Source organism: Acinonyx jubatus, chromosome D3 (assembly GCF_027475565.1).
Source record: "Acinonyx jubatus isolate Ajub_Pintada_27869175 chromosome D3, VMU_Ajub_asm_v1.0, whole genome shotgun sequence".
NCBI lineage: Eukaryota > Metazoa > Chordata > Mammalia > Carnivora > Felidae > Acinonyx > Acinonyx jubatus.
The window spans coordinates 7,072,745-7,091,320 of record NC_069392.1 but is presented as its reverse complement, the minus strand read 5'-3'; the positions used below and the strand labels follow the sequence as shown (position 1 = coordinate 7,091,320).

The 18,576-nt window shown below is 41.2% G+C and overlaps 1 protein-coding gene and 1 non-coding gene across 10 annotated transcripts in view; one reads left to right on the top strand and one right to left on the bottom strand.

Annotated features, from left to right (window-relative positions):
* CLIP1 (CAP-Gly domain containing linker protein 1) overlaps window positions 1-18,576 on the bottom strand; it is a 124,813-nt gene that overhangs the window by 98,456 nt on the left and 7,781 nt on the right. Inside the window, exon 1 of one of the 9 annotated variants that reach the window (XM_053206650.1) lies at window positions 10,652-11,751. The exons of 7 other annotated variants lie outside the window; for them this stretch is intronic. The gene's annotated coding sequence lies outside the window, so the exon portion shown is untranslated. Of the gene's footprint in view, window positions 1-6,266; window positions 6,823-10,651; window positions 11,752-18,576 lie in introns of those variants that run through there. One more of the 9 variants, XM_053206652.1, reaches the window with a different exon arrangement.
* TRNAK-CUU (transfer RNA lysine (anticodon CUU)) lies at window positions 16,254-16,326 on the top strand. Its single transcript has one exon. It is a non-coding gene; the product is annotated as a tRNA-Lys (tRNA).

Below are 18,576 nucleotides of genomic sequence, written 5' to 3'. Positions count from 1 at the left end.
ATCCCAACACAATTGTCAACAGGAAAGAATCCTCAATTACAGGCCCCAACAGCATAAGATCTATACAGCATCTCCTCCAAGAAATTGACTACCTCACTCAGCCAATGAGGAACAGTCATGACCCTGAACTCTTGTCTTTCTCCGATGGACTCTTCTCAAAAACTTACCCTTTCCAACTTCCACCTTCTCCATAGAATAATGTGCTTACTTTGTTGGACTGGCCTATGGTTTTTGCTACCGCCTGCTTATCTTGAATTGCAATTCTCTGCTATTCCAGAATCAACTCATTTTTGCTGGTAAAATAACTGTTTTAAGATTTTTAGAGTGTCTTACCATCAACTGTTCATGTTGGTCTGTAAGGCACACTGAAAGCTAAATGTTCTAAATCTGCACTACCCAGGATGGTAGTCACTAGCCACATGTGCTGTTTAAACTTTAAATTCTTACAAAATGAAATAAAAATTCAGCTCCTCAGTCGCATCAGCCACATTTCAAGTGCTCAATAACCACAGCGCAACATATACAACAATTTCTACCATGCCAGAAAGTTCTATTGAACAGCACTGTTCTAGAACCTCCTCCATCCGGGAAGGATCTCCATGTCAAATGTAATCACTTGAGTAAATTTTAAGGTTATCTCAATAATACTGCTTTGGTCAAAAGTATCCTTGACTCCTCTTTTAGAATTAACTTCAGAGACAGTTTGTTAAGTTGTACTTTATTGGTGACCCAAAGTGGTAATGACCACTCAATCTCTCAAAGCTCTTCATTGGACTTGACTCTAAAACACTACTGGCTGTTTCCAAAATTTGAATTAAAAAAAAAAAAACTTTAAAATATGATGTGCAAAAAAATAATAAAATAAGATGTGCAACTACTTAACATAGCAAAAATGTATCCAAGGCACACAGACAATTCCAAGAGTTCCCAGAATTATTAATGGCTCTATCACTGTAATAAATGAACAACACTTCCCTAGATGACAAAACCTAAGTTCTGGTGTACTTTTTTCATTTATTTATTTATTTAAGTAATCTCTACACTCAACATGGGGCTCAAACTCATGACCCTGAGATCAAGAGCCACATTCTCCACCGACTGAACCAGACAGGAGCCCCTTTTTTCATTTTTTAAAATATTTATTTACTTACAGAAAGACAGGGAGAGGGAGAACGCCAGGCAGGCTCCACACTGTTGGTATAGGGCCCAAAACAGGGCTCAATCCCACAAACCGTGAGATCATGACCTGAGCCAAAAACAAGAGTTGGATGCTCACCCAGAAATGGACCCACAAACATATGGCCAACTAATCTTTGACAAAGCAGGAAAGAATATGCAATGGAATAAAGACAGTCTCTTCAGCAAATGGTGTTGGGAAAACTGGACAGCGACATGCCGAAAAATGAACCTGGACCACTTTCTTACACCTTACACAAAAATAAACTCAAAATGGATGAAAGACCTAAACATAAGACAGGAAGCCATCAAAATCCTCAAGGAGAAAGCAGGCAAAAAGCTGTTTAACCTCAGCCACAGCAACTTCTTACTCAACGTGTCTCCAGAGGCAAGGGAAACAAAAGCAAAACTGAACTATGGGACCTCATCAAAATAAAAAGCTTCTTCACAGGAAGGAAACAATCAGCAAAACTAAAAGGCAACCGGCAGAATGGGAGAAGATATTTGCAAATGACTAATAAAGGATTAGTAACCAAACTCTATACAGAACTTCTCAAACTCAACACCCAAAAAACAAATAATCAATCCAGTGAAGAAATGGGCAAAAGTCATGAATAGACATTCCTCCAAGGAAGACATCCAGATGGCCAACTGACACATGAAAAAATGCTCAACATCCATCATCAGAGAAACACGCACCAAAACCACAATGAGATACCACCTCACACCTGTCAGAATGGCTAACATTAACAACTCAGGCAACAACAGATGTTGGTGAGGATGCAGAGAAAGAGGAACTCTTTTGCACTGCTGGTAGGAAGGCAAACTGGTGCAACCACTCTGGAAAACAGTGTGGAGGTTCCTCAAAAAACTAAAAATAGAACTGCCCTATGACCCAGCAAGTGCACTACTAGGTATTTACCCAAGGGATACAAGTATGCTGTTTCGAAGGGGAGCATGCACCTCAATGTTTATAGCAGCGCTATCAACAATAGTCCAAGTATGGAAAGAGCCCAAATGTCCATCGATGGATGAATGGATAAAGATATATACACAACACATAATATAAATAATGGAGTATTAGTAGGCAATCAAAAAGAATGAAATCTTGCCATTTGCAACTATGTGGATGGAACTGGAGGGTATTATGCTAAGTGAAATTAGTCAGAGAAAGACAAGTATCAAATGACTTCACTCATATGAGGACTTTAAGGTAAAAAAACAAATGAACATAAGGGAAGAGAAGCAAAAATAATATAAAAACAGGGAGGGGGACAAAACATAAGACACTCTTAAATATAGAGAACAAACAGAGGGTTACTGGGGGGGTTATGGAGGGGTGGGTTAAATGGGTAAGGGGCATTAAGGAATCTACTCCTAAAAACATTGTTGCACTATATGCTAACTAACTTGGATATAAATTTAAAACTAAATTAGTTGTTTTTTTTTTTTTAAAGTAGGGATGGGAGACCTAAAACTGAATTTATAAATCACCTGAATTTATAAATAAAAAAAAGAGTTGGATGTTCAACTGAGGCACCCAGGTGCCCCATTTTTAAAGCCAGTCACATTACTTATAATCTCAATTTCCAAACCATAATACTGCAACAGACTATACACTAACCCCCAGAATCCTATATTTACATCATTGACTAATGCCATAGTTCCAGTATTTTTTCAAGCGAAGAACCATTTGTAAAATACTTATCGCTAAAACTCACTTCTGAACAAAGATAGCTACTATTTTGCTAGTACATTCTCAAATGGGAAATGCAGGGAGGGATCCAGGACACATAGATGGTTCGGGGGCACCAACTCTTCTGGTTCTCTTCTCATTAAAAGGTTTACATTTCACTTAACTGGAAGCTTTGTTGCTAAACATCAACACGAGAGGAACAGGGCTTTGTTCTTTTCCCTGTGTAACCTACAGGTTTATTTTGAGAGAGACACACACACACACAAAAAAAAGTCAGGCCTCAAGCAACAATTTTGAAGTAGATTAATATCCTAGTTCGTGATTTAACTCTGAGATCTGACCTAAATAACAAATTTTAAAAGGACAAGATATTTATTTCAGGGAAACAAATAACCTTAGAAGACTTATCCTCTTTCGTATTTCCCAAAAAGTGTGTTTTGCATGTTTTGAGAATGTCAGCTTTACTCCAAGTTAGTATTCCAGAAAGTAGAAATACTCTCCTCCACCCAACAAAAAAATGTGGTCTACCCTCTGGGAAATCAAGATTTGGTACACATTTGTTTAGTGTGTTAGATGTTAGATACTGGAAAAGATCAGCACCTAGGGAAGTTCCAAGTGATTAGGATAATGCCAGTACATAGTAAGCACTGAAACAGCTATTATTTCTAAGAATCCAAGCACCCCACTTTCCTATCAGATAGAATTTCTCTTGCTACAACACAGTATTTTAACAGGAAATTACATAAATGTCAGTCTTTCATTCTGAACAGATTTCCAGAAATGGTGGTTACAGTTCAAGACAACACCCTTCTCAAAATATAGAACAATAAGCTTACTGTACTTTTTTTAAACAGAGAGTTTTTTAATGTTTATTTATTTTTGAGAGAGACAATACACATGCTACTGGGGGAGGGCCAGAGAGAAAGGGGGACAGAAGATTCCAAGTAGGCTCTGCGCTGACAGCAATGAGCTGGATTCGGGGCTAGAATTCACAAACCATGAGATCATGACCTGATGAAATCAGACGCTCAGCTGACTGAGCCACCCAGGTGCCCCTGCAGTTACTCCTTTTAATAAGCTATCTCTGCCTCATAAAAACATCCAGATAAAGATAAAAATTGCTTTTAGGAAAAAAACCAATGGGTTAATTACCAAGACCTTGGAAAGAAGAAAAATCAAAATAAAAACATGACTAATCAATTCCAAGGTTGGAAGTGAAGCCAGAGCCATCTAACACTACGCAAAGCACAATGAGCAAGTACTGTTTCAAGTGCCCCAGGAAACTACCAAACTGTCATTGTAAGATACCTCCAGGATCACTCCCCCTCTGCTATGACTGACCCACTACCATTCAGACCCCACCTGGATAACCCTTCCATGAAAGAGATCTTGCAGAGGGAATAGGAATTCGAAAAAGATTCAGGGTGCCGGGTGGCTCGGTCAGTTAAGCATCTGACTTCAGCTCAGGTCATGATCTCATGGTTCTTGGGTTTGAGCGCCATGTCAGGGTCTCTGCTCTCAGTTGCAGAACCTGCTTTGGATCCTATGTCTCCCTCTCTCTCTGCCCCTCCCCCATTCGTTCTCTCTCTCTCAAAAATAAATTTTAAAAAAGTTTTTTAATCAAATATTCAGTTCCATTCTCCCTCCATAAGAATATATCTTGAAAACACAGAAATATTTGTAATAACGAAAACTAATCTAAAGCAGTTAAATGTCGCTGTAGCTAAAATTCACTTCAAATTTGCAGTTTCAAGTTTCTATAACCTATGTTTACCGGATGGCTCATTTCTAAGAAGCTGTCTCAAAGATGTCCCAGTTAAAGAGAGACATTTGAAAGGGAACATACCTAGAGGACCCATAAAGGGCTCCTAGTCTCAAAGAAAGTCAATGTTTTAAGACTGTAAGTCCTACATGTTTAAGAAAATTGGGACATATGGCTGTTACAGAGAGAAATACATAGGACAACACTTTAAAGAGAAATCTACTTCAAAAAATGCGATGTTGAGTCTAATACTGACATGCTTTGCAAGAGGACAAAGCAGTAACAAAAATTTTTTTGATCGCCTAATAATCTCTCAACATGGCTTACAGAATCAAAGTTAGAAGAGTCCCAATACCTACTTTAAAAAAGATGGGAGGGTTAATTTATCAACTACTATATAGGAAGAACGGGTTTTTGAAGTTTTTGTTTAAAGGAGGACAATCCTTAAGAAAATTCTATGTGTGTGTTGGGAATGCAAGCTGGTGCAGCCACTCTAGAAAACAGTATGGAGATTCCTCAAAAAAAACAAAAATAGAACTGCCCTATGACCCAGCAATTGCACTACTAGGTATTTATCCAAGGGGTACAGGTGTGCTGTTTCGAAGGGACACATGCACCCCAATGTTTATAGCAGCACTATCGACAATAGCCAAAGTATGGAAAGAGCCCAAATGTCCATCGATGGATGAATGGATAAAGAAGATGTGGTGTATATATACAACGGAATACTATTCGGCAATCAAAAAGAATGAAATCTTGCCATTTGCAACTATGTGGATGGAACTGGAGGGTAATATGCTAAGTGAAATTAGTCAGAGAAAGACAAATATCATATGACTTCACTCATATCAGGACTTTAAGATAAAAAACAAATGAACATAAGGGAAGGGAAGCAAAACTAATATAAAAACGGAGGGGGACAAAACATAAGAGACTCATAAATATGGAGAACAGAGGGTTACTGGAGGGAGTATGGGACAGGGGATGGGCTAAATGGGTAAGTGGCATTAAGGAACCTACTCCTGAAAGCATTATTGCACTATATGCTAACTAATTTGAATGTAAATGTTTAAAAATTAAAAAAAAAAAAAGAAAATTCTATGTGTTAACCATCAGAGACTATACTTCTGGGCATTTGTGTGAAGCAACGCTTTCTCTTCCAACTCCAACTAAAACCAGTACAAAGAGCAAAACAATATATTCAAAAACAAATGATGACAACTTCTCTGTTGTGATGCGTCTGAATTCAAGCAAGCCTCTGGGTCATAATGTATACAAAGTCTGATCACCAAGTCTAATCATTTCAAATTGTTTCTATCTTCAGCATCAGGGCAAGTTTTCAAACAACAAAAATGTCAGGACTATTTGCAGGAAACAGAAAAACTGATAAATTACATAGCAAATAGAGCCACTGATTAACCACATACCCATTCACAGTAAAATCCTTCTGCTCTACTACTGAGTTTTCTGTTTTTAAATGTCCTGCCAGAGGATATTTTAAAACAATGATTTTCTTACCATTATATAGCTTCAGTAAAATATAGAGGGCCTACCACTAATGTCTTTATTTTTTTAATCTACAGAAGTCGCAGGAAAGTCAGTACCATCTACCAATATGAGACAATCTGGTACCTCATGGTGTCTGTAGAATCGGGCCAGGTCTCAGCTCATATCCTGCCAAAAGTTGCACAAACATTTTGAGCAACCCTGCCTGTGAGGTCATGAGGATGATATCACAAAGAGGAATTCTGATGTAGGTCTACCTCTAGGATGCAACCTCACCACCTTAAAGAAAACCCTGAAGGTTCTAGATCCCTGAATCTGGAGCTGATGACAAGAAATGCAGAGGGCTCTCCCACCTCAGATGAGTAACACCTTTCTGCACTGCTGACCAGGATAAACAGTGCAGGTATGCAGAGAAAAGCACATCCACCTAAGTTCTCAGCTCAGCACCAGAAACACATTCATATATACTTCATGCTGGTAAGTTTTAATCTTGGCTCATTTTCAAACACCTTTTCTTAGTATTCTCTCCTGCAAAATTAAGCAGTTCTTAAGAATTCTAAAAACTGAGTAGGAAGCAAATCATAAACTTAAAATGTTATTTCTGCCTTGACAATCTAACTTCACCAGCCCCAATTTTTACTCTATTCACTAAGAGGATATTATGATGTGCAAACTAGAAGTTCATTTTGGGTTTTTTGGTTTTTTTTAACGTTTATTTATTTTTGAGAGACACAGACAGAGCATGAGAGGGGGAGGGGCAGAGAGAGAGGGAGTCAGAATCCAAAGCAGGCTCCAGGCTCTGAGCTGTCAGCACAGAACCCAATGCGGGGCTCGAACTAACTATCCATGAGATCATGACCTGAGCCGAAGTTGGACACTCAACTGACTGAGCCACCCAGGCGCCCCTAGAAGTTCATTTTGAAAATGCCAAAAGTGTAAATAAAGCCTCACCACAGCTCTGCAATGGTGTATTTTTTGCTAAGAAAAGGCAAAATTGCCAGGCCGTTGGTAACTGTTGTAGCTTCGCCCTCTGATGAATTTTGGAGTTCACAAGTCAGCACAAAGTAAGAATTAGTATTTAAAAAAAAAAAAAAAAAAAAAAAGCCTGGGTGACCCAGTCGGTTAAGCGTCCGACTTCAGCTCAGGTCATGATCTCACCACTTGTGTGTTCCAGCCCTGCATCGGGCTCTGTGCTAACAGCTCAGAGCCTGGAGCCTGCTTCAGATTCTGTGTCTCTGTCTCTCTCTCCCCCACCCCAGCTTGCACTTTGTCTTTCTCAAAAATAAATAAAACATTAAAAAAAAAAAGAATAGGGCGCCTGGGTGGCGCAGTCAGTTAAGCGTCCGACTTCAGCCAGGTCACGATCTCGCGGTCCGTGAGTTCGAGCCCCGCGTCAGGCTCTGGGCTGATGGCTCGGAGCCTGGAGCCTGTTTCAGATTCTGTGTCTCCCTCTCTCTCTGCCCCTCCCCCATTCATGCTCCGTCTCTCTCTGTCCCAAAACAAATAAAAAACGTTGAAAAAAAAATTAAAAAAAAAAAAGAATAAAAATTTAGGGGTGCCTGGGTGGCTCAGTTGGTAGAGCATCTGACTTCGGCTTCAGTCATGATCTCACATTTCAGGAGTTTGAGCCTGAGTGCTGACAGCTCAGAGCCTAGAGTTTGCTTCAGATTCTGTGTCTCCCTCACTCTCTGCCCCTCCCCACTCATGCTCTGTCTCTCTCAAAAATGTTAAAAAAATAAACTGTTATTTCTAAGCAGCTAAAAACTCTTGAATTCGGGGCACCTGGGTGCCTGAGTCAGTAAAGCATTAGACTCTTGATTTCAGCTCAGGTCATGATCTCACAGTTCATGAGATAAAGCCCCACACTGGGCTCTGTACTGAGAGCATGAAGCCTGCTTGGAATTCTCTCCCTCCCTCCCTCCCTCCCTCTCTCAAAATAAATAAATAGACTTAAAAAAAAAAAAAAACTCTTGAATTGGAAGGAAATGTAACAAAGAATTAATAATCATCTCCAGGTGATGGGATTATTGGTAGTTTTTGTATCTTTTCTGTGTTTCCTTGGGTTTCTCAAATTTTATTTAATGAATAGATGTAATTTCTTGAGAAAGAAAAAACACTAATGATTTTTAAGGCCACAGTAAAATGGCTTGAACCACAAAGAAAACACTCTGCTGTGCTGCTTCCACACAGGAACATAAATGCAGCACACAGGGCCAGCATGAGAGGTGCATATGCACACCCACACGGTGGCTAGGTGTTCACCAAGCTGATTTGTCTTCCTGGAGTCACAGACCACATTTCCCAGCTCCCTTTGCAGCTAGCATGGTCACATGACTGAGTTCTAGCCAATGGGCTGTGAAGACACGTGGCCCATCGGTCACTCCTAGGCCTAGCCCCTACTATCTTCCCCTATGCAGTCCCCCATCCTGGCCCTCTGATGGCCTGATGGAGGCGAACTGGGCAACCACAAAAGCATGGCCCGAGGATCGTGGGGTCACAACACAGAAGCCTGGATCTCTGAATCACTTCTCCCGTTCGCCCATCAGTAAAAACCCACCCTGGACTTTCCCATAACTGAAAATGAACTTCTACCTGTTTCGGAGCACCTGTGTGGCTCAGTTGGTTGAGTGTGCAACTTCAGGTCATGATCTTGTGGTTTCTGACTTCAAGCCCCACCTCAGGCCCTCTGGCCGCCAGCAGAGCCCGCTTCAGATCCTCTGTCCCTCTCTCTCTCTGCCCTTCCCCCACTCATATTTTCTCTTTCTCCCTCTCCCCCTTACTCCCCCCTCCCCTCTCTCTCTTTCTCAAAAATAAACATTGGGGCGCCCAGGTGGCTCGGTCAGTTGGGCATCTGACGCTTGGTTTTGACTCGGGTCATGATCTCACAGTTCATGAGTTCAAGCCCCACACTGGGCTGATGGCGTGGAGCCTGCTTGGGATTCTCTCTCTTTCTGCACTCCCCTGCTCACACTCTCTCTCTCTCTCTCAAAATAAATGGATAAACTTAACTAGTCTTTAAAAATAAATTTTTTTAAAAAAACCTTCTACCTAATTACTAAAATTAATGGGGTCTGTCACAGAAGTTAGCTCTTCTTAATGTGGTAACAAAGATAAAAACTCTGCTTTAGAATCATCTCGACCAAGTCAACTCAGAAATTTTTAGGATACGGTGCCTGGGTGGCTCAGTCTATTGAGCAAATGACTTCAGCTCAGGTCATGATCTCACAGTTTGTGGGCTTGAGCCCCATGTTGGGGTCTGTCCCCATGTTGGGGACAGCATGGAGCCTGCTTTGGATTCTCTGTCTCCCCCTCTCTCTGCCCCCTCCCCATTGGCAAGCATGCTCTCTCTAAACATTTTTAGGATAAGCACTTGAGATAGAAATACTTCACACCACAAGAGCATAATTCTATGAATAATAAATAAAAGTACCATATTTTCTTAAAAGCAAAAAGACATTTTACTGGCAAGGGCAAAATAGGTGTAAAAAATACACAAGTCTGACTACAGCACGCTTAAAGTTATGTGAGCTACGACTGATGAGTTGACAACTTGTTCGGTTAGAAGACAGCAGTATTCTACTTCTGTGCACATTTGAAATTCTCCATGATATAAAGTTTTTATTATAGGAGGTATTTTAGTAATGTCTAAACTCCGCCTTCTCCCTTATAACCTAAAAAAAGCTTAAGCAATTTACAGAAACAAGAGACTCCTTAAAATAAGCAATTCCCAAAAATAAGCATGGTATAAACCATGTTCAAATGAAAGCAATAATGTTCTTCATAATTCTCTGATTCTTTTAAGGCTTAGTTTACTCATTTTTGTTTTATTGTTGTTATTTACTGCTATAAAAAAATGTTATGACTTAAAAAAATAAAAGTATCAACAGAGAGACTGGGAAATTAACATGTGGATTCCGTCCCAGCTGGATGACCTTGCACTAGCGTTTAACCCCTTTCCAGACCTCAGTATCCTCAGTTAGAACTGGAGGTTACTAAGTAAAACCCATTTCCAACCCCACCCTTTTGTGGTTTGACTATTTTGGATTTCAAATCCGAACTCCCTAAGTGAAAGGGCAAGGATCCAAAGTGAAAGGAAAGCCACAGTGGCTGTAACTTTGCCAAAGTAAGAGTACCATGCCACCTGTGAAGAGAAGCCTCCTCTGATAAGATCGGCTCCCGCAAGCTCGGCACGCCTGGCACCCCCCAGGAGGGCATCGTGTCTTCCCCGGCAAATCACATCCCATGCTGCACCTGGTCCCCTCGAGGTGCACTTCGCCCCAGGAGCCAAACAAAAATCCTCCTTTATCTACTAACTCTGGAAATTCCGTCAGGAGGCAAAGGAGAGCTGAAGAACCTGCAATGAGGTTAATCTGCCAGGAGAGGGAGTCGGACACTGGGCCTCTGGAAACCGGCTGCGTGCTAAGGACAGAGGCATCTGGAGACCCAGGTTTCAACTCTGCTCTGCTGGGGACGGGGAGGAAACCCAGCACCAGACAAGTTACATGACTTACCTAGAGACAGCTGCACTCGGAGATTTCCGCGCTGCCTTTTAATTCTAAAATGATCAAAGTTCACAAACTTAATAACAGAAGGGAAGGGGAAAGAAGGTCCAAGAGTAATGGAAAGTCTAGTTTGATAGGTTTCTGAAGCTCACTTTCAAGTCAAGCTTGAGAGAAAAATTCAAAGGCTGTGTTCTAATATCATATTCCGGAGTTTGGGAGGTCCATTCACAGCTTAATCCTATCCCCTGGAGTCATGGTTATGTAAGTGTCCGTTGTATGCTGTGTCACTCACTGTCCCCACCCCCAACACGGGAGATGCAGTGTAACCTGAGCTGGTCTGCTTCAGCCACTGAACACACTTACACAACACTCTGGTAGCTTTCCAAACTGTTCGTATTTCCACCAAAGAAAGGCAAGTCATTCAATTTCCCCCCATTTCAGTTTCATTCACCCTCACATCTATGTACAGAAAAAAACTGGAGAAGATGAAACTGAAGAACATTTACATATTTTCTTCAATTCTTGAGTAAAACAGGAAAGGTCAAGTATTTCAACTGCGAAGACGATCATCAAAACCCCATCAATAAGCTGATGGGCCTGTGTGGGGCCAATTCAACACATCTCCTTTCCTGGCTGACCTGAGCTTACACTCTTGGGGTGGGAACTACACAGTCACGCCTCGCACCCCGAGGATGGTCTGTGTTTGCACCACCCTGAGCATTCCCCTGGGGCAGGGCTTCTGGGACGTTCTCTAAAAGAATTTAAGCAGATGCATCACCTCCTCGTGGGGTCCTTCCTGACAACTGTCCCTGCCCTACCTCCTCCTCCTCTGCACTACACCAGCCACTGGGAGCTCTTCTATTACTGAACGATGCATCACACTCCTGTCTCGTCCTCATAGTATGCGATGACTAAGTTCCTCATGGTCAGGGGTAAGATCTGTCTTTGCATCCAAAGGACCTAAGAAAGTACCCGGTACGTAGTAAGAGTACAAAAAAGTTCTGAACTGACTCAACATCCAAACAAGAACCCGTAAAATGACGCGATACTGCAGTTTTCAAACTAAAGCATCAAGTAATTGTCTCACTTTCTCTAAGCCTTTGACAAAGATGACAGGAATAGAGAATTTCCCAGCCCAGGGGCTTCTTTTAAAAGTAGCCCATGGGGCGCCTGGGTGGCGCAGTCGGTTAGGCGTCCGACTTCAGCCAGGTCACCATCTCGTGGTCCGTGAGTTCGAGCCCCGCGTCGGGCTCTGGGCTGATGGCTCAGAGCCTGGAGCCTGTTTCCGATTCTGTGTCTCCCTCTCTCTCTGCCCCTCGCCCGTTCATGCTCTCTCTCTGTCCCAAAAATAAATAAACGTTGAAAAAAAAATTTTTTTAAATAAAAATAAAATAAAAGTAGCCCAACAACGCTACGGGCAAACTATTCGATTACTACCTCCAGTGAGTGGGACATCACAGTTGTAAGTATCAAGTTAGATCATTACCTATGTTGACAGTACCATACTTTCTAGACCAGCACTGTGTGATAAAAGTATAATGTGAGACAAATGTATAATTTTCAATTTTCTAGTAACAGAATTTGGAACACTAAAAACAGCTGAAATAATATTTTATTTAACCAAATATATCCAAAGTAATTTTTCAAAATGTCATCAGTATTAGCATTATTAATAGGCTGTATCACATTACTTTTTTTCCTACTAGGTCTCTGAAACCCTTTGTGTATTTTCATATTTAGAGCACATCTCAGCTTGGACTTAGCACATTTCAAGTGCCCAACCGCCATATGTGGCTTGTGGCTACTGGACTGGACAAGTCTTGAATACGTGCTTAAGGCAAAATACAAAGTAAGTAGCCTTCCTCTTGGCACTGATAATAAAGTTGCCAGGTGCCCCAAATCTCCCCCTGTGTGCAATATTCATCTTCCTAACTCCTAACATATGTGAGGAAAAGGAAAAATGTAAAATCTTGAATATAAAACTGAGTAATTTTATCGTTAAGATAAGAGGAGGGGTAAGCACCTGCAGTAACAGGATCTTTAAAATATGTTTGACCGGGGATACGTAATGTAGAAAGAGGTCTTGCTTATAGCACGGGGCATTGGCCAGCAAACCTGATAGCTCAATACTACGAGTTTGAAAATAACCCACACAAAACTCAAAGCAAAGCACAGACACTACAGACAGTACTGAGTTACATATGAAAATTTAATAAGCGTGTCTCGAGATACACGAGAGGAACCGGAGAATCACTGACTGGCAGGTTCAAGGCCAACGTGGCCGGAGCAGCATTTCAAGTACAAAGAAGGGAGTGAGAGCATTTTTCTACTGAAGCAGCACAGCACCGCGCTTGCTGCCCTCTGGACGGCAGGAAACCAAGGCAGAGGCGAGGAACGGCCGGTAGGAACACACGGAAAGGGAGGCTTGGGGCCTGGAGGGCAAAACTGCAGGGCAGTAAGAGAGGGGAAGGGTGCACCTGCAGCGTCAGCTACTCATTTCTTACTAATCTGGTATTTTCTCCCCCTCAACTTTAGTAAACTGTCTGACTTTAAAACAGTCTAGCGGCTATAGTTTAAGATTTAAGATCCAGAGGTGCCTGGGTGGCTCAGTCGGTTGGGCATCTGACTTCGGCTCAGGTCAAGATTTAACAGTCCATGAGTTCGAGCCCCGCGTCGGGCTCTGTGCTGACAGCTCGGAGCCTGGAGCCTGCTTCGGATTCTGTGTCTCCCTCTCTCTCTGCCCCTCCCCTGCTCATGCTCTGTCTCTCTCGGTCTCAAAAATAAATAAAAACATTTAAAAAAATTTTTTTTTAAGATTTAAAAAATCTCTCACATTTTCACTTTTGAGAAACTCTGTTAATCTTCTGAATGAAGACACGGAACGCTGGTCAGGGGATGGAGAGCATCTCCTCCAGAGCAGAATGTCACGAGCAAGCGCGTGAGAGTCAGTCAGTATGAACTGATGATGAGTGACATGAAGCTGCTGAAGGTCCTCGTTGGTTCCAGCCTCCCAGAAGCCTGCCCCTTGAGCAGGGAAAATGTGCAAGGTGCCACCAAACACAGTGGAGGGCACAGGCCACAGAAGACCCACTGCTTCAAATCAGTGCAGTAACAAGTGAGGTAAACTAGAGAGAAGAGCAAGCAGGGTTCTGGAGCCACTTGGTTTCAGCAGCAACCAGGTGGTTGGCCTAACGGCCAACAGGATCTTAAACATGACACGTGAGTCTATGGAGGCTGGTGCCTGCGATGACAGGGACGCTCCAAACCACCCCTCTGTTGAGCCCGCCATCTCCAGCAGAGGATTAAAATACTCGGGAATAATGAAAACACCAGCCAGGAGAAAAGGCCATGCAGCCCTGTCAGAAATTAATACACGCGAGAACAATTTTCCAAAGTGGAAAGAAAAGAAAGAGAATCCATCTTCCTGAGAGCTGACTCTGTCTTTCCAAGGCATATGCCTAAAAGGGTGGAGCAAGGTCTCAAATTTGTTCAGGAAGCCAGAGCCTCTGAAAACAGTGGTGTTCTTCACAGAATATCATGAAATACTGAGACACAGTATAAAAAAATGCTTAATATATAGTAGCATGAGCCTAAGACTTAGAGAAAACAAAATACACAACACATAACTTTTTAAATAAGCCAGAGTCAAACAGCTTTAAAATAAGCATAAAGACTCAAAACACAAAGTGCCTATCTCTAGCAAGGATAGAGTACAAGAGATAAAAGATAAGTAAATAGCATAGTCACTGTTTGTTGATCAATGTGAAAAGCACATTTAGACACTAAAGGACACAGGGTCCTTTAGGAAGGGTCAGAAGATTCATTGATGCCTTAATTCAAAAGGTGCCATAAGGAAGTTGTACTTCCAATTTCTAACTGGTAGAGGCCTTACAAAGCAATTTATGAAATCAGTCTACCAATCTCAAGTGTTGGTTTGAGAGTATCATACAATAAGATACTAATGCAGAAACTTTTATCACATCTATCAAAGTCAGAAGTAGAACATAAGTGATTCAAGACTCAGTTCAGGATGTCTGCTGAATGAAGTCAGAACAGGGTATCGATAGACAGACATGACCATTTCAAAAATTATTCTGTGCTTAAAAAGTGTGTATTTTTAAGACTCAATGTATGAAATAGGGCACAATACAGTTGCGCCCAGAACTTCACAGTCTATAGCAGTTTTAAAAAGGAGAAGGAGGGGTATGAAATCCAACCAAGGCAAAGAGATCTGGAGCATTAGGTGATTTTTCTAGAAGATGAAACTCTGTGCCATGATGCAACCGCCTGTAATTACGAATGCCTTTACACAGCTCAGTTTGAGTGAAGATTTACGTTCTTGCTACTTAAACAGAAAATAAGCAGCCTCCCAAAGTTCTTCCATCTGCAAAAGAATTTTTTTAAAAAGGGAACATGGAAAGCTGAATAAATTAAGCTATTCTCATTTACACAAGTTTCTACAAAATTCCTATGACTCTGTAACTCTAATACCACCAGCTTAGAGGCAGATCTTCAAAGGGACAAAAATTACTAGGCCTGGTTGGTATCTCCCAGAAGAACTTACTTAATAGGTCGAGAGCAGTCAATTATACTAATGTGTCAAAAGGAGCAAATGTGCTTAATATAGCACCATAAAATTTTAGCATCAGAAGAGACCTTAGCAATCTAGTTCAACTTCCTCATTTTACCACTGAGGAAATGGATTCTAAAAAGTAAAATCACTTTTTTTTTTTTGAACATTTACTTATTTTTGAGAAAAACAGAGACAGAGTGCGAGTGGGGGAGGGGCAGAAAGAGAGGGAGACACAGAAGCGGAAGCAGGCTCCAGGCTCCGAGCTGGTAGCACAGAGCCTGATGCGGGGCTCAAACCCATGAACCGTGAGATCATGACCTGAGCTGAAGTCGGACGCTCAACGGACAGAATCACCCAGGTGCCCTGTGAAATCACTTGTTAAGGTCACTTAACAGTTTGGAACATAAAACCTCAATCTCCATATTAAAGACTCCTGCCCCTCAAGTGTACTGATGAATAAAATCTCTGATCTGTTATATACAGTAATGAGATGAGTCAATCCCCAGCCAAGTTAAAACTGCTGTCCCTTTCCAATTTTCACAAAGGAATAAATACTGTTGCTTGCCCTTAAATAGTCTAACATTGCCCATACTAAAAGCAAACACATACCAGCTGTTTGTTCTGAACAAGAAAACGGCACAAAGGTTAACTCACAAAACAATGACTTGCTTACTTGGGTTTTTTTCTCTCTTTATAAAAATCTCTCTTGTTTTTACTCTGCAAATAAGCAAGTTTAACATTTGCTATAGGTCTTTGGATTCAATGGAAAAAAAAAAATCACATTCCTATTTTCAGAGTACTGAGGGATACCTGGCTATTTCAAGAGAAGATACAACTCTACTAATTTTCCTCCTGAATCCCTAAGATGCTTTTCTGTACAACCATCCTAGATGCTGTAAACAGAGACTAAGACATGGTTTCATTTGGATCTGAACACCAGCTTCATTGTTGGTTATTTTTCCATGCTTAGGTAGTCTTCCACAGAGACACACAGCAGGTTCTATCAGACCTGAGAAGGAAAAATCCCACCTTTGGGGTGCCTGGCTGGCTCAGTCAGCAGAGCATGAGACTCTTGATCTCAGGGTTGTGGGTTCGAGCCCCATGTTGGGTAGAGATTACTTAAATAAATCTTAAAAAAAACACACACACCTTTAATTAAACTCTGGGAAATAAAACTGACAAATATACAAACATACAAATATAAAACTGACAAACATCACAAATATACAAATTTGCCTGAAACTTGGCAAAAGGCACAAGTTCTGACATGAGGAAGAGATGCTTTTCCATGCTGGATATTTAACTCCTCATAAATTACAAGTTCTTCAGTGACAACTGTTCGTTAAAAATGTGCCCTTTAATAATGGCAAGACACTCCTACTCAAATTAACTTCTGAAAACACGGCCAGGAACAAAGGTTTTAATTTTCCATACTGGTAGGTGTGGGTCTTTCCCCCCTTCTGTACAATGAGCAGCCAGGAAGACACAACGGACCAAAGGGAAGGGGAAGAAGACTTCTAACATTCAGTGAGTTTTACACACATTAATTCATTGAATCTGCACGGCAACTACTACACGAAGTGGCTATTATCCCCCATTTACAGATGAGAACACTGAGCTCCAGAAGGTTAAGCACTTTGTAGAAGGTCTTCCATAAAGTAACAGAGCCAGGATCTCTTGTCAGGCAAAAGGACTGAATTCTTGTTCATGACCCGACTTCCATTACCACTTCTGGGTTCCCCCAGAGCAGACGGTGTGCCTGTTTCACTCAACTTTGTATCTCCAACATCTGGGTAGTGCCTCACCACAGCAGGTACTCAGTAAGTGACTGACGGGTACGTAAATTTAAAGATAATTGGCAAACTCCACAACAATAAAAACCCAATTCCAAACCGGGCAAAGGACTTGAATACACATTTCTTCAAAGACACACAGATGGCCTATAGGCATATGAAGAGATGCTCAACATCACGAATCTTTAGGGAAATGCCAATCAGAATTACAGGGAGACCCACCTCATATCCATTACGATGACTACCACCAAAAAATTAGAAAATAGCAAGTGTTGGTAATGATGTGGAAAAATTGGAACCCTGCGCACTGCTGGTGGGAATACAAAATTGTGCAGCCTCTGTGGAAAACAGTACGGTGGTTCCTCAAAAAATTGAAAACAATTACCATACGATCCAGCAATTCTACTTCTGGGTATTTATCCAAAAGAACTGAAAGCAAGGCCTCAAAGCAGTGTTTGTACACCCCCATTCATGGCAATAAGCATAACAGCTGAAACACAGAAGCAATCCAAGCACCTATTGACACATGAATGGATTAGCAAAATATGGTCTATACATATAACGGATATTATTCAGCCTTAAAAAGGAAAGAGATTCTGACATCTGCTATAACATGGATGAACCTTGAGGACATTAGGCTAAGTGAAACAAGTCACTCACAAAAAGACAAATACTTTGTGATTCCACTTATATAAGGTACTTAAAGTCATAGAGGGGTGACTGGGTGGCTCAATCAGTTAAGTGTCCAACTCTTGACATCAGCTCAGGTTATGATCTCACAGTTCGTGGGTTCCAGCCCCACGTCAGGCTCTGCCCTGACAGCGCGTGGAGCCTACTTTGGACACTCTCTCTCTCTCTCTCTCTCTCTCTCTCTCTCTCTCTCTCTCTCACACACACACACACACACACACACAATAAACTTTAAAAAAATTTTTTATTAAAAAAAAAAGTCATATAGACAGAAGGTAGAATGACGGTTGCCAGGGAGAAGGGGAATGGAGATTTAGTGTTTAATGGAGTTTCACTTTTGCAAGATGAACAGAGTTCTGGAAAAGGATGGTGGCTAATGGCTGCACAACAACACTAATGTACTTCATGTACACAAACTGTAAACTTAAAAATGGCTAAGATGGTAAAGTTTACATTACAGGTATTTTACCACAATAAAAACAATTGGAGCAAAAAAAGATACTTGGCATTCTTCTGTATACTTTTATGCTAAACAGTAACATACTATTGTTCTGCACTTTTACACTTAAATTCTGAAAGCCAAAATAAAAGATAATTGGCATATTCTCCAAACAATTGCCCAAATGCCCAATAAGCACATGCAAAGGTGTTCAACATCACTAGCCATGAGGCAAATGCAAATCAAAATAACAATGAGATACCACATTTCACCCTCACGAGAATGACTGTAATCAAAACAAAACAAAAAACCATGAGCTGGCAAAGATGTGGAAAAAATGGAACCTCATTCATTGATGATGCTACTTTAGAGAACAGTTCGTGGTTCCTCAAAAGGTAGAGCTCCCATATGAACCAGCAATTCCACTCCTAGGTATATA